Consider the following 14,508-nt stretch of genomic DNA (forward strand, 5'->3'; position numbering starts at 1 on the left):
CAACTGAAGCTTCTAACACTGAAAAAAAAAGTCACAGTTAATATGTAAGAGGCATTGGCTGTTTTGAACCTCAGATAAGACACAGCTGAAGAGAAAATAAGTGAACTGAAATAGAGCTGAAGAAATTCTGTAGAATACAGCAAAAAAGACAAAGGGATAGAAAACATGGACCAAGTTTAATATATGTTTAATGAGAATTCAAGAAGGAGGAAAGAGAGGGAATAAAGGAAACTCAACATTCCAAGTCAAAAAACCATACTCAGTACTTCAAGAACGGAAAGCATCAATTTTCAGTTTCAGAAAGCCTAATAGATCCAAAGTCAGATAAATAAAGGAAAATCCATATCTAGAAACAACAGAGAGGACACCAGAGACATGTAAAAAAAAACAAAAAACCAAAAGAAGACAAAGAAGAGAAAATAAAATCAGCCACAAAAGAATGACAATTCAACTTACAGCTGACTTCCATAAATGGAAGTTATGGACTATGAAATAATTTTCATAAGTGTTGAATCTACATGTAGTACATATCTGTTCTCTATATTTTATATTTAATGAAACTGCCTTTCAAAGTTAAGAAAAGCTATTATCAAATAAACAAAAATTGTGGTCCAACCAAATATGTCTATCTGTAAAGGAAATCTGGAAATGTCTATTTTAGGGAAAATGAAAATTATCCCAGAGAGGAGATCTGAGATTCAGGAAGGAAAGAAAAATATACAAACCCAGTAAAGATAAAGGTCAGTATGAACACATATGATTAGGTAAATCTCATAATGATTTGTGGATTAGAAGAACATAGACACTGATTAAAAGTGGCATATGAGTCAATTGTAAAGGTGATTAGAGTTAAGGTATTCTTGAGTTCCTGGAGTCTTTGTGACAAAGGTGAACACAGTGATCAATTTTGGATTTTTTAGGGAAACCACCACCTCTCAAAAAAAGAAAGAAAGAAATATCTTTTAAAATTCTCAAATTACTAAAGTGAAAAATTGAAATGAGATAAAAATGGAGTCAATATCAAAAAAGTTAAGAAAGAAAAGAAAGAAGAGAAAAATTAGAATAGGCTGTACAAAAGCAAATGACAGAAGTAAATTCAAATACTAGTAATCCAGTCAATGTCAATGAACAATCAATCTGAAAAGATAGTGGTTATCAGATTGAATTAAAAATCTTTACGCTACTAATTAAAACTTAAAAATAGGGACAAAGAAATGTTGAAAATAGGGTCAAAGAAATGTTGAAAATAAGAAGATGGAAAAAACATGTACAAAATAAGTAGCAATGAAAACAGCTGCATAATTATATTAATTAAATAGACATAAAATGATATTTAGCAGAGCAAAATTAGTCACTACATATAAATATAAAAGATTTGATTCACCAAGAGATTAAAAATTCACAAAACTTGTATACTTTTAATAGAATAGCTACCACACACATAAAGCAAAAGCTGATAAAAGTATAAGGAATAAAAGATAAATTCATCATCACAGTGGGAGATTTTCATTCATCAATTTTAGTAACAAAACAGATTTTTAAAAGTCAATAAGCATATAGAATGTTTGAATATTACAATTAAACTTGAGCAAATGGATACATTTATAATTAACTCCAAAGTACACATTTTTATGTGTATATGAATAATCTATGAAAAGCAATCACCCAAATAGTCATAAAGCACATTTCAATAGATTTCAAAGAGCTGACAACATATAGAGTATACCATCTGACCCCAGAATAAGTTTTTTTATTATCTATTTATACTCAAAAAAGATAAGTAGAAAAACTCGTAAGTGGAATTAAAAAGAAATCACTAATTAACTCATGGATAAAAGAAAATCATATAAGAAGTAAGGATGTGTATAGAACAAAATATTAATAAAATACTGAAGCTTATAAGATGCAGCTAAACTAGGATCTGGAGGTAAAATTAAAACCATATATTTGTATTTAAATAAAGGCTAAAAATTAATGAGGTAAGCATTCAACTTAAGAAATTAGGAAAAGAATAATAGAATAAACCTACAGACAGTAGAAATATAAATTGAAAACACAGATAGGCAGAATCAATAAGGCCAAAGGGGATTCTTTAAAAACATTAATAAGATTGATAAAACTCTGGCAAGAGGAACAAGGAAAGAAAGAAAAAAGCTAAATAAACAAAAAATGAAAGACAAGGATATAGATGTGCCAGATTTAAAAAATAATGAGAAACTATTATGAACCAACTTTATGACAAGAGTAAAAAATTTAGGTGAAGTGAACAAGTTCCTAAAAATATATATGTAACATTGCAAAAGATTCAAGAAAGAATAAAACCAGAATAGTCCTATAACTGATAGCTTAAGAATCTTCTCCTTAAAGAAAGAAGGACGCCTACATGGTTTTACAGGGAAGTTCTCCCTAACACTTGAGGAATAGTAAATTTCAATCTTACATGGACTTTTCCAAAGCATATAGAAATGGGAGTACTCCTCAACTTACTTAAAGAGGCTACTATAATTTTATGCCAAATCAGAATAGAAATTAAAAGAAAGGATCATCACAGACTCTTCTTACTCCTGATACAGATACTGAAATCCTTTGCAAAATATTAGCAAATTGAATTCAACATACATAAAAACACAAAATCTCATGACCAAGCTTGGTCTATGATAGGCATGAAAGATTGGTTTGATGTTAAAAATTTGATTAATGTAATTCAGGGCATTAAAAGCAGAAAGGGAAAAACTATTTGATTATCTCCATAGACATAGAAAAAAAAACACTTGATAAAATTTAACATCCATTCATGACAGAAACCTTTAGCAAGCTGAAGAATTTCTATTTGATAATAGGTAACTACAAAAAGCTTTCAGCAAATCTCATACTTAATGGTGAAGAAGGGAAGAAGGAAGGATGTATGAGGTTCTTACTTTTTCCTCTAATGTGTCTAGTCAGAGTAGTAAGGTGATATAAAGGTGATATAAAGTAGTCTAGTCAGAGTAGTAAGGTGATATAAAGAAATTAATGTACAATAAATAGGAAGAAAAGCTTGTAGGATTTCCTATACCTTGCAACCAAAAATAAGCCAAAATTAAATGTACTCTAGATCTGTTGGAATGAACAATGTTAATCGAATTGTTTTTCTTCTGTGTTTACTATGGCTTTAAATCAAAGAGCAGGGTTTTGTAACCTTGACACTGTGAACACTGTAAGCTGGATACTCTAAGTTTTTGTTGTGAATAATTCTGTCTTGTGCATTGCAGGCTGTTTAGTGGCATTCCTGGCTTTTACCCAGTATTTGCCAAAGTAATACTCCCATCCCAGTTGTGAGAACCAAAAATGTATCCAGACGTTGCCAGTGTCCCCCAATAAACTGCTCCTCAACTGAGAACCACTGCCCTACAGAACCATCCATTATGACATCCTGTCTCCAGACATTTTATTCACATGATGTCAATTTGTTATTATCTGTCTAGATCATTCACAAAATGACACACAACCTCATTTAAGCCATTGACCCAAATAACAATTTCTTGCAGCTATTTTCTTAAGTTTATGCTTTCGAAGGCTGCCGCAGAGCTCTTTACCTATGATTGTGATGCAAATGAGTTTCTGTTATGAGAAAGGTTCTACCTACAATTTCGGGTTGTGGCTAATTTATTCTTGGCAGGTTGCGGTGTGCCCAGCTCATAGAAAGGACACCGCAAGAAGAGATTCATCGGTGAGGCTAATCTTTCTAACCTAGAAAAGCTGTGATTTATATATTTTCCCTTGTCTGCAGGAGAAATAATTACAATTAGACACTTAGAAGCCATTTAACAAAGGAGATGAGTTGGAGGCTTCAAATTTTTCAGGTGGCGGGGAGGGGGTGTGGTGTGGCCCATGGGGGCTACTGGAAGTTAGGAAACACATCTGAGGTGGAGAGACTGGTGGGGATGCATGCCCTGTGTTGGAGAAAGGTTTAGCGCAGGTCATTGATACTGAGAATCAGATGTCTTGCTAGGAGAGCTAGACCACCCCTAGCCCAGTTCCCAGGGAGCTTGGAATAAAATTCTCAACAGCTCTTTAAGAAAACCACAGTAAGCACTGGTTCATTCACATCTGCTGTGCTGTGCTTAGTCACTCAGCTGTGTCCAACTCTTTGCGACTCTGTAGAATGTAGCCTGCCAGGCTCCTCTGTCCATGGGATTATCCAGGCAAGAATACTGGAGTGGGTTACCATACATCCTCCAGGGGATCTTCCCAATCCAGGAATCGGACCAGGGTCTCCTTCATTGCAGGCAGATTCTTTGCCAGCTGAGCTATTAGGAAGTCCCTCATTTGCATCCACCATGTGCCAAACCTTTGAGGAAGCAACTGGTTCCCTATCTTAGGGCTCATTATAAGCAATAGAAGACTCAAATGGTTTAAAGCACAAGAGAATTTGTTGTCTCCCATAAAGTTATGAGGTGCCGGGGGTGGGGTGGGGGTGGTTTGTTTTCCAGCCTGACGCTGTCATCAGGGTTGTGACTTGCTTTCTCTGTGACTCTTTCAGTCCTGCCTCGTCTGGGTGGCTCCTTCATCTCAGGCTGGTAGCCAAGTCTCTGACGTTGGCTCCTGGGGCCACATACTTCCTCATCCATAGCTTCTCTTTCCTGCATTTGTAGAATAAGTGTCCTCTTAAGACACCAGTTCACTTGAATCAGTCCTCTTGAGGAGGGTGATACTGTGCTCTAGCCTGCCTGAGCCCACGTGTTTGCTATCTTTGAAGGCACTGTGACAGAGCCAGGGGTGGTGATGTAACCCCTCAGCCCTTATGTCTGCTCCACAGAGGGTGGGCTAGGCGCTGGCAAGTGGATGATGATGCCCACCACTCACAGACTCTGGGTTGAGGGGAAAGTTGCCTGTGGAGGTCTGATAATTTAAAGTTGATTAAAAAACAAAAAACAAAAAAAAACCCGTCACACTGCAGATCAAAGCCCTCCCCAGACTTCTGTAGCTCTCAGCCGAGGTGCGGTTTGAGGCAGGGTGTGGAGCAGCCCAGTCTGGCGAGGCAGACCTGGAAAACTAATACAGCTGTGACCTCTGCCAGTTCCGGGCCTATTGGTTCTCATACCCTTTTCTCATCCTTCTTCTCTGCATTGAAAAAGGACAGATGTCCAGAGATGGCCTTTCCCGGGCTCTGAGGTTGCTTTTCTTCTAGCTGGGTTTGCCAGTGGGAGGTGCTGGCAGGGGATGAGAGGGTAGGAAAAAGAGAGAAGCCACTGTGTGCCTCTGGCAGCATCCAGCAACAGTAAGGTCTCCTCTGAGGCCATAGCCCTAAATTCCATGGCTATTCCAGGCCTGCTGTGTGTCCAGTGTCCTCCCAGCACCCCTGCCCCTTAGGTCCCGGTACCACTTCAGCCGGTGCCTCCAGCCAAGGTGTGGCAACCGCTCCCTGTGATTGACAATCTCTGGGTCGCGCCACCATCTCCCTTCAGCTTCTCAGCTCTTCCGTTCTCTTCCATCTCCGTGTCACCAATACCCAGCACTAAATTTCCTCTGGTTTAAGCACTTAGAGAGCCTTTTCTTTCCCAGTTGTTCTTAACCCAAGCCTGGAGTGTTTTTCCAGCTTAATGTGGCCTGGGGAAGCAAGGGTTACATGTTTGAACCAAATTCAGCTGAGACCTCCAGAGTGTTACTGACCCAACCTCTACACTTCAGTAAGCAGCTCTCTGTTGGAAATTAAAATACATCTTTATTCTTTCCCCACCCGTCTTTGGAGTCAGAGGTTGAGGGCATGATGTCCTTGGGGATGAAGTATTGAGATTGTCAATAGCAATAATGACAACTGATGGAACGTTTAGGTCTGATTTACAAGTGATGCTGGATTTGCATTAGTGTGGTAGGTTTAAAATAACATCCATGCATTAGATGATATTCAGATTTAATGGAAAAATAATGACTGCATTAAATCAGGTTTTATTGTTATGGAGGGTTTTAATTTGGCAGGACCATTTTCCTTTTGTGATCTAGAAAGGGCTCAACCGAGGAAGGTGGAGATTTCATGCTGCTTCTTGACCTATATCCATTCTACACTCACCCAGAGATGATTGTACCTTTTGAACAGGTTAACCATTTCTGTCCTTTTTAAAGCATTTTTTCCTCAGAAAGTAGTTTTCACTTATTGAAACCTTACAGATTAATTTAAAAGTAATAAAAATTAAAGTCATTGTTCTTTGTTTTATGAAATGGAGTTTCCATTGTGGGTTTTTTTTTTCTTTTTAAAGAGGAAATGCATCATTAAAGTCATTGCATTATTTATCAGAGAAGCTAATGAAATCATAACTGCAGTAACTGAATACATGCTGCCCAGTGCTGGTTTGAGAAAGTGCCTATAAAACCCCAGTTAATCATCGTGGGACCAATGCCTTTTATACTTCAGCTCGTGAAACCAAAATCTTTGCAGTGTTTGTGTAAAGGCCTCAAAATGCTTGACTCGTACCAAGGTAAGAAAGTCACAGTTATAGGATGAGGGTGAAATCGGGTCAGAATTTGCTAGCCAGAGGCAGGAGCAGGAGTGGATTTTTGTGAGACTTCAAAAGATGCTGTAAAGATTGCCTCCTGGCCTGCTTGTCACTTGCTGCAATGTTACCTGTTTATTTATTGATCTTTCCTCCTGCCTAGGTCAGCTGTTATCACAGGGATAAAAGCTAATAGCTGCGGAGAGGTAATGGAAAACACACAGACCAGTCCACTGTATTACCAAGGAGGGAACTGATGCTAAGGATGGAAGTGACTTGTTGAGTGTAGGGTGAAAACCTGGGTCCTTCCTGGTTGTCTCACTGCCTCCCTCCTGGTGGGGTGGCATGCCTTGGGACCAGGGCTTGAAGTTCCAGAAAGACTTGGGAATTGCAGGGCTAAGGGAACCCAAAGAGTTGATCTTCTGGGCCTGCAGCCAGTCAACCCTCTGTCTTCCCTGTCAACACGCCACCCCCTCGACTATCTTCCCTTCCACGTCCCTGTATCTGTCCTTCCTCTCTCTTTCACTCATCATGTCATGTTGAGGAGCACGAGGCCTGGTGGATGGGCCTTTACAGGCATGAGCACACACCTAAGCATCTGGGAAGGCCCTTAGGTGAGGGGCAGAGGTCCTCCAGCATCCCACCAGGCTATTGTCGCGGTGGCTGGGGAGGGGGCTGGGTTCTCAGTGCTCCCCTTCTAGCATCAGGGGTGGCTTTATAGAGGTGACAGAGACAAGCCCATTGGCATTTTTTATTCTATCTGATTGACTGGATATTTAAGCTAAAGTGCACTCAATTCTACACAATCTTTAGCCCATTCTTAGCTCTTGCCCTTTGGGGTTGCACACCTGGGATCTCCTCCAGCCTTTCTCCCCTATTCACACTCTCCTGGTGATGATATCCTATGGTCCCGGGGTGGACACTTGACTCCAGCAGGACCAAGGAGGGCCTTTCTAGGTCCTTTGGACTTGGGGCTCATTTTAGGATCTCTCTCCAGGCTGTGAATAAGCTGCAGATATATCATCTGGGAACTCTTAGAGATCTTTCGTGTCTAGAGAATTAACAAAAGAAAACAGAATGAAGCTGATATGTGGAGGCAAACAGCGTTGAGAGATGGCCTGAGTGTGCTTGCTTCCCTTCTTTCCTGAGGCCCAGTTACAAGCAGCTGCTCTAAGTACAGCTGGGTGGGGGGACGGTGGGTGACTTTCCCTAGATTCTGAATTGAGACCCAAATGCCTTTTTTCCTATGCTCTCCGTCTAAGTGAGTATCTGCCACTGCAGCCGCAAAGGGCTATGTTTACATCTCCATTGACTGATTGATCGTTTCACTCCTTTGTAGGTTTATGTGCACACTCAGGGATGTTTATAAGCACCCACTGAGTGACACCCTTTATGAGCTCTCACATGTCTTTCTCACCTTATCCATCTTTTTCATATTTTCCTCTTTACTGTGTAGTTTTGTCCATGTCAGATAGACAAGGAAAAATGGTTTTTAATAGCTATTTTAGTTTAGATAGGTTGGAAAGCAGACTTGGTGAGGGAGGTTCTGGAGTATGAGTTTATGACAGGCCCTAAGAGGACTCGGCTGCAGCTTGGTGCAAGTGTGATTAAGTAATCTGTCACCAGGCTTTGTGGTGTATTTATAATTTGCTAGAAGCTACCAGAAAAAGATATACTCCTTGTTCTTGAGATACTTACAATTAAGGAAGTGGGAAAGGGTCAAGATAAATGTGAGGGACTTGTAAATAAGGAGGGGAGATCTAGGAAATGATTTGGACCGCCTGTGGAATGCTGGCCTGCTCTTGCTAAAGAAGATCAATGGGCACTTTTACAGCACTTCTCATTCAGAGATTTCAAGGTATGTGATAAATGCTGCTTAACATGGCGCACCATCCCTTGGGTACTAGAGATTTGGAATAAGAAATAACCAGGGGCCAGAAGGGATGGGAAACATATTTAATAGATGTTCCAGGAGGAGTTAGGTAAGAGAATGTAATTACCTGAACTGGAATTGTGCCACAGCGCTAGAAGTGAATAAGCTATCAGATTTTGGATGTAAAAAGATGATCATATCACTCTGGCAGCTCAGATATAAAGCTTAGAAGTTAGTTTCATTGCCTGTTTCACCACATATCTTTCTTATACTCTTATATAAGAAAGTGTTTTATTTTTGAATTTCTCAGAATCACTATTTCTAAGCTAGATGCTTCCTGCAAAGCATGCATCTGATCCATCTCTTCTGTATCATCTGCAGACATCTTCCCACTAGCCTGGAACTCCTGACCTTTCCCTCTTGCATTGCCCCCAGCCTGCAAAGTGATGAGCGAGGGAATCTGTCCCCTCTGGGACTTCAGAAAAGACAGATGATGATGCTTTCTTCTTTGCATCCTCCTGTTTCCTTCCTTCCCTCATTTCTGACCTGTACTTCTCATAACCTTTCCAGGTGCTGCCTCATTCCACATCTTTCCCCATCTCCCTTCTCTTCCCAGTTCAACAATCTTTGAAGACTTGGAGAAATTCAGGATGATGAGAAAGGCCAATTCTGCTTGGATTGCACTCAGACTTGAGTCCTTTAAGCTAATCTAAGTGTAGTGGATACAAACTTCACAGTTCTCAAGTTCAGCAGTACCAAATGGAATGTACTTTTTGGTAGTAACATTTTTGTTTCTGATCTTGAGCTTCCACTTTTTCTGATACACAAAATGTAGGATTGAACTTCCTTGCTGGTGCGGTGGATAGGAAATCTTCCTGCCAGTACAGGAAACACAGGTTTGACCCTGGTCTGAGAAGATCCCACATGACCTGAAGCAACTAAGCTTGTGCTCCACAACTGTTGAGTCAGTGCTCTAGAGCCCATGAGCCACAACTTACCCAGCCCGAGTGCTGCGACTACTGAAGCCCATGGGCCCGGAGCCTGTGCTCCACGACAAGAGAAGCCACCACAATGAGAAGCCTGCGCAGTGCAGCGAAGAGTAGACCCATTTGCTGCAGCCAGAGAAAGCCCACACAAAGCAGTGAAGATCCAGTGCAGCAAAAAATAAAAAGAAAGAAACATGGGATCTTGTTACCTTTAGGTGAAATCTGTCAACATTTGTAATTTCTCAATCGCTGGTGGCTCAGACGGGAAAGCGTCTGCCTACAACGTGGGAGACCCAGGTTCTATCCCTGGGTGGGGAAGATCCCCTGGAGAAGGAAATGGCAACCCACTCCAGCATTCTCGCCTGGAAAATCCCATGGACGGTGGAACCTGGTAGGCTACAGTCAATGGGGTTGCAAAGAGTCGGACAAGACTGAGTGACTTCATTTTCACTTTCAATCACTTCAAGTTAAAGAATTAGCTACATTTGGGATCCGTGCCCCCTCTCCCCTCTATTTTAGTAAACTTCCTTTCTCCTCAGGTTGGTGTCAAGCTTTAGGAAAGCTTGAGTGGTTTACTCAAATGTCCTCAGGTCATTACACTCTCTGTTCTCTATCTGGTCATGTTTTCTGCTGCCAGCCCATGTACCTTGTGTGACCTGCTCCTTAGAATCGGCCACTTCTGTTTGGTTGCCTGCTGAGCTGTTGTGTTGGGCTTATCAGACCCTTGGTGGACAGTTGAAAGGGAGAAGACTCCAGTTCTCATTCATACATTTAGTTTTTCATTCTCTATTTTTGTACCTAAACCCCTAGCTTTTGAGCTTTACACTGAAGAACTGGATGCTTCTTATCTCTTTTCTTTCTGACCCTCTAAACATTTCTTCAACCCCTGGAAAATGATAGTTATAGTTTTATATCCCAAGAGAGGGATGATGGGAAAAGGGAAAAGCTGTTCTAATTAATGAATCAATGTATTATCTCTCCAAATAAGCCAAATTGTTCGACTGGATATTTTTCACATGCAAAGTAAAAAAGAACTTGCTAGAAATCATTTGTATTAGTCAATGCTTTTAAAAAGGCATAGTATAGAACCTCTCATTTTCTTATAAGAACCAGTAGGATGTGTGGGTAGGGGGATAAGTAGGATCAGCTGAAGTGAGCCAGTGTGTACAGATGAGAGAGGCTAAGCTCAGAAATCCAGGTTTTCCTTAGTAACAAGCAGGGAATCCCATTTCATCTATGATCAGTCCATTATCACAAGTGACATGCTAGACCAAGGTGACAAAATAAATAGTAACAACATCAGATTTGAAGAGGATATATTTCAAGCAGAGATTCCAAGGTCACCCACCCTAGGAAGAAATATGTCATCTCTAACCCCATGATATGACATTATTAGTAGAAACATATGAGACTGTTTTCACCAACCAGGAAAGGAGGAAAAAAATCTCTCTCCAATGCTAACATTTGTATTTACCTGCAGGCTCATTATCTCCCAGTGCCTGGCCAGAGACATGGGGGATGCCAACTCCTACTGCTACTCAGGTGGCCCATTTGAACTGGGTTCTTGTTCCTGGAAAACTCTGACATATTTTCTTTTTTTTGAATTTTAGGATTTTTAAGTTAAATTTTAGCATTTTAACAGTTTATAATCTTATGTTGGCTGAAACCTCTCTGTCTTGCACAATTACCATTTTTTAAGTTTTGTAACCCACATAATCAGAACGAAGATCACACTGCTTAACAGTAAGACAGAGGGGTTAGTTTAGATTGTGTTCAAAGACAAAGGGGATGGTCAATACTAGATGACTGTGGCTTGGGGGAGGGTCAAGGAGGAGGGGTCATGGTCAAATCAGAGAGTGTTAAGTGGTGCCTACTAGAAACCTCTTAAATTATCTGGGAGTGAGCTCAGACATGATCTTATTTCTGATACCTTTTTTTTTTTTTCCATAAACTGCATACCTAGTAGCAAATTGCTTTTGGAATCTGTATTAGTGTGTCTGGTTACCAAGGCAGAAAAGGCCCACTGATTAACTATACTTTCATCTTAGCACCCAACTTACTTACAAATGTAACATGTTCTAAAGTAGTTCTGCTACAAAATATTGCCATTTGCAGAACATGTATGGACCTAGAGATTACCATACTGTGTGAAGTAACTCTGACAGAGAAGGAGAAATATTGTATGACATCCTGTATATGTGGAATCTAAAAAGAAATGATACAAATGAACTTATTTACAGAACAGAAAGAGACTCACAGACTTAGAGAAGGAACTTATGGATGCCAGGTGGAGGGGGAGGTTGGAGGGGTGGGATAATCAGGGAGTTTGGGATGGATGGGTACACACTGCTATATTTAAAATGGATAATCAAAAGGTCCTACTGAGGGAAATGGCTCAATGTTAAGTGGCAAACTAGATGGGAGGGGAGTTTGAGGGAGAATGGATACATGTGTATGTATGGCTGAGTCCCTTTGCTGTCCCCTTGAAACTATCATAACATTGTTAATCAACTATACTCCTATATAAAATAAAAAGTTAAAAAAAAGAAAAAATAAGATAGTTCTGCACTGCCTCTGCCAGATGTTTAAGAACTAGTAATAACAAAATTTTCATTTACATGCCACAGACATTGATCCTGGATGACCTAAATAAAAAAAGAAGGGTGACTTGAATGAATGCATGAATTCACAGGGATGAATTCACAGCCGGGAATACTGAAGAGCAGGTACAAAAAATGATCAGGAGCCAAGGGAGAGGTTGGTGGCTGGAATCATAACCAAAATCATGCCTCTGGTTTAGCCCAGTGGGGACAGCACTGCCAGCACGTGCAGACGCAACACTTTCCTTGCCTCACCTGAGATGCTGGACTTGAACCTTGTGCCTCTCGTAGCCACCAGAATGAGTCATTACTGCTTCTGCTTCTCTGTCAGTTACTTCCACAGTCAGAATACCAGGGAAGCAGCCAACTGGCCCTGGTTTCCACGAAGTGAGGCAGAGTGAGACTATGTGCCTTTTCACCTTCTGTAGTGAGAGATGGGCCTTGCCTCCCAGTAAGATTCACGCAGTTGGGAATTCCCTAAATGTAGGCAGGTGCTGCAGATGCCTAGCAGCCAAAAAAGTGATGAATGATAACAGGATGTTACATAGGAAAAGGCTCCATATTCAATTAATTTTGAGAAATGCCAGGCTTAACAGATTTCTTTACTCCAGGGCTTTCAATGTGATTGCATGCATGGTGAGTCTCCAAGAGGGATTATAGACACCCTTCCTCTTTATCCTTCTATATGAGTGCTCCAGGGAATACATTTCATGAATCTCTACTTTAAAGCAACAGGCAACAAGACTTTTTTTTTTTTTTCTCACACTTAACTTCAGCAAACTCGTCTCTATCAACACATGTTGTATTGCTAGGCATGCAAATTAGAAACGCAGTTTTGGAAACTTTCAAGCGGTACTGCTGCCCTATGGTTGGTTTGTTTTCCGATGAAGGTAGCATTGCTATTATACATCAGCGGTGCCTGTCAGAACCTTCCATTCTTGGGGTGCAGTCTTGAGTTTAGTCTAGGAGGTTTATCACTGCCACACGCTGTTTTTCAGTGATGCATCTCCATTTGTTCTTGGCATATTTTCCACCTTGCCTGAAGCAGTTAACACAGCTTGGGAAAATGTCTAAGAGAGTAGCTTATGTCTGAGAGACCCTGGCTCTGCATACAGCAAAGGTGGAAGCTGCCAAGATTCAAATTCTCTGATAACTCAAAACAAATGTCCTGCTTATTTTTGTAAGTGCAACAATGTAAGAACACATCATTCAACAACCAAACAATGACTGACCTTTAAACCATGTTTAGCGTAGGAAATTGTTCTTATCTGTATTTATGTGCTGTGTGTGCTAAGTCTCTTCAGTCAAGTCTGACTCTTCATGATCCTGTGGACTGTAGCCCGTCAGGCTCTTTTGTCCAGTGGATTTTCCAGGCAAGAATGCAGGAGTGGGTTGCCATGCCCTCCTCCAGGGGATCTTCCCAACCCAGGGATTGAACCGAGGTCTCCTGCATTGCAGGCAGGTTCTTTACTGTCTGAGCCACCAGGGAATCTTCCCAACCCAGGAATTAAACCTGCATCTCCTGCAGTTCCTGCATTGCAGGCATTTTCTTTACTGCTGAGCCACCAGAGAAGCCCCATCTGTATGCACAGATGATGTCTAAACTTTGGGTCTAGAGTCATATTTTATTTGAAGACCGGTAAATTCAAGATCATAGCTTCATATGCAAATCCAACCCTTAGCTCTCTAGGCTGTAGAGGTAAATGTATATTTGTGTATGACCTAAATCAGCACCAAAAGTTTTGCATTTTTAAAAAAGTCCATCATTTAATGTTTATTTTTTCAAAATTTCATGCTTATTACTTTCTTAGCATCCTTGAACTTTGGTAAAATACAAAGCTAACACTATAGATAGAGGTGCTTGTTACAAAAATATATGTATTGAATTGGCCAAAATGTTGTTCAGTTTTTTCTGTAAGATGGTATGGAAAAACCTGAACAAATTTTTGACCAACCAAAAATTTGAGGTCTACTATGTGAATGACCTTATGCTAGGTATAGAGGATAAAAGAATGAATAAGACAGACTTCATGCTTTGAAGAGCTTATACTTAAACTGTAAATTTGTTAATTTAAGATACTTAAGGTTTACTATAATCCAGGCACTGAGCTAGGAGCTCAGGATAAAATGGTGAACAAGAAAATAAAGGTTTCTCTTCTTGGGAATGTAGATGTAGTTAGGGAGACTGACATGAAATCACACATTCAGTTCAGTTCAGTTCAGCTCAGTTCAGTTCAGTTCAGTCGCTCAGTCGTATCCAACTCTTTGCAACCCCATGAATCGCAGCACGCCAGGCCTCCCTGTCCATCACCAACTCCCGGAGCTCACTCAGACTCACGTCCATCGAGTCAGTGATGCCATCCAGCCATCTCATCTTCTGTCATCCCCTTCTCCTCCTGCCCCCAATCCCTCCCAGCATCAGAGTCTTTTCCAATGAGTCAACTCTTCGCATGAGGTGGCCAAAGTACTGGAGTTTCAGGTTTAGCATCATTCTTTCCAAAGAAAGCCCAGGGTTGATCTCCTTCAGGATGGACTGGTTGGATCTCCTTGCAGTCCAAGGGACTCTCAAGAGTCTTCTC

This window comes from Capra hircus, chromosome 8 (genome assembly GCF_001704415.2).
Source record: "Capra hircus breed San Clemente chromosome 8, ASM170441v1, whole genome shotgun sequence".
Taxonomy (NCBI): Eukaryota; Metazoa; Chordata; class Mammalia; order Artiodactyla; family Bovidae; genus Capra; species Capra hircus.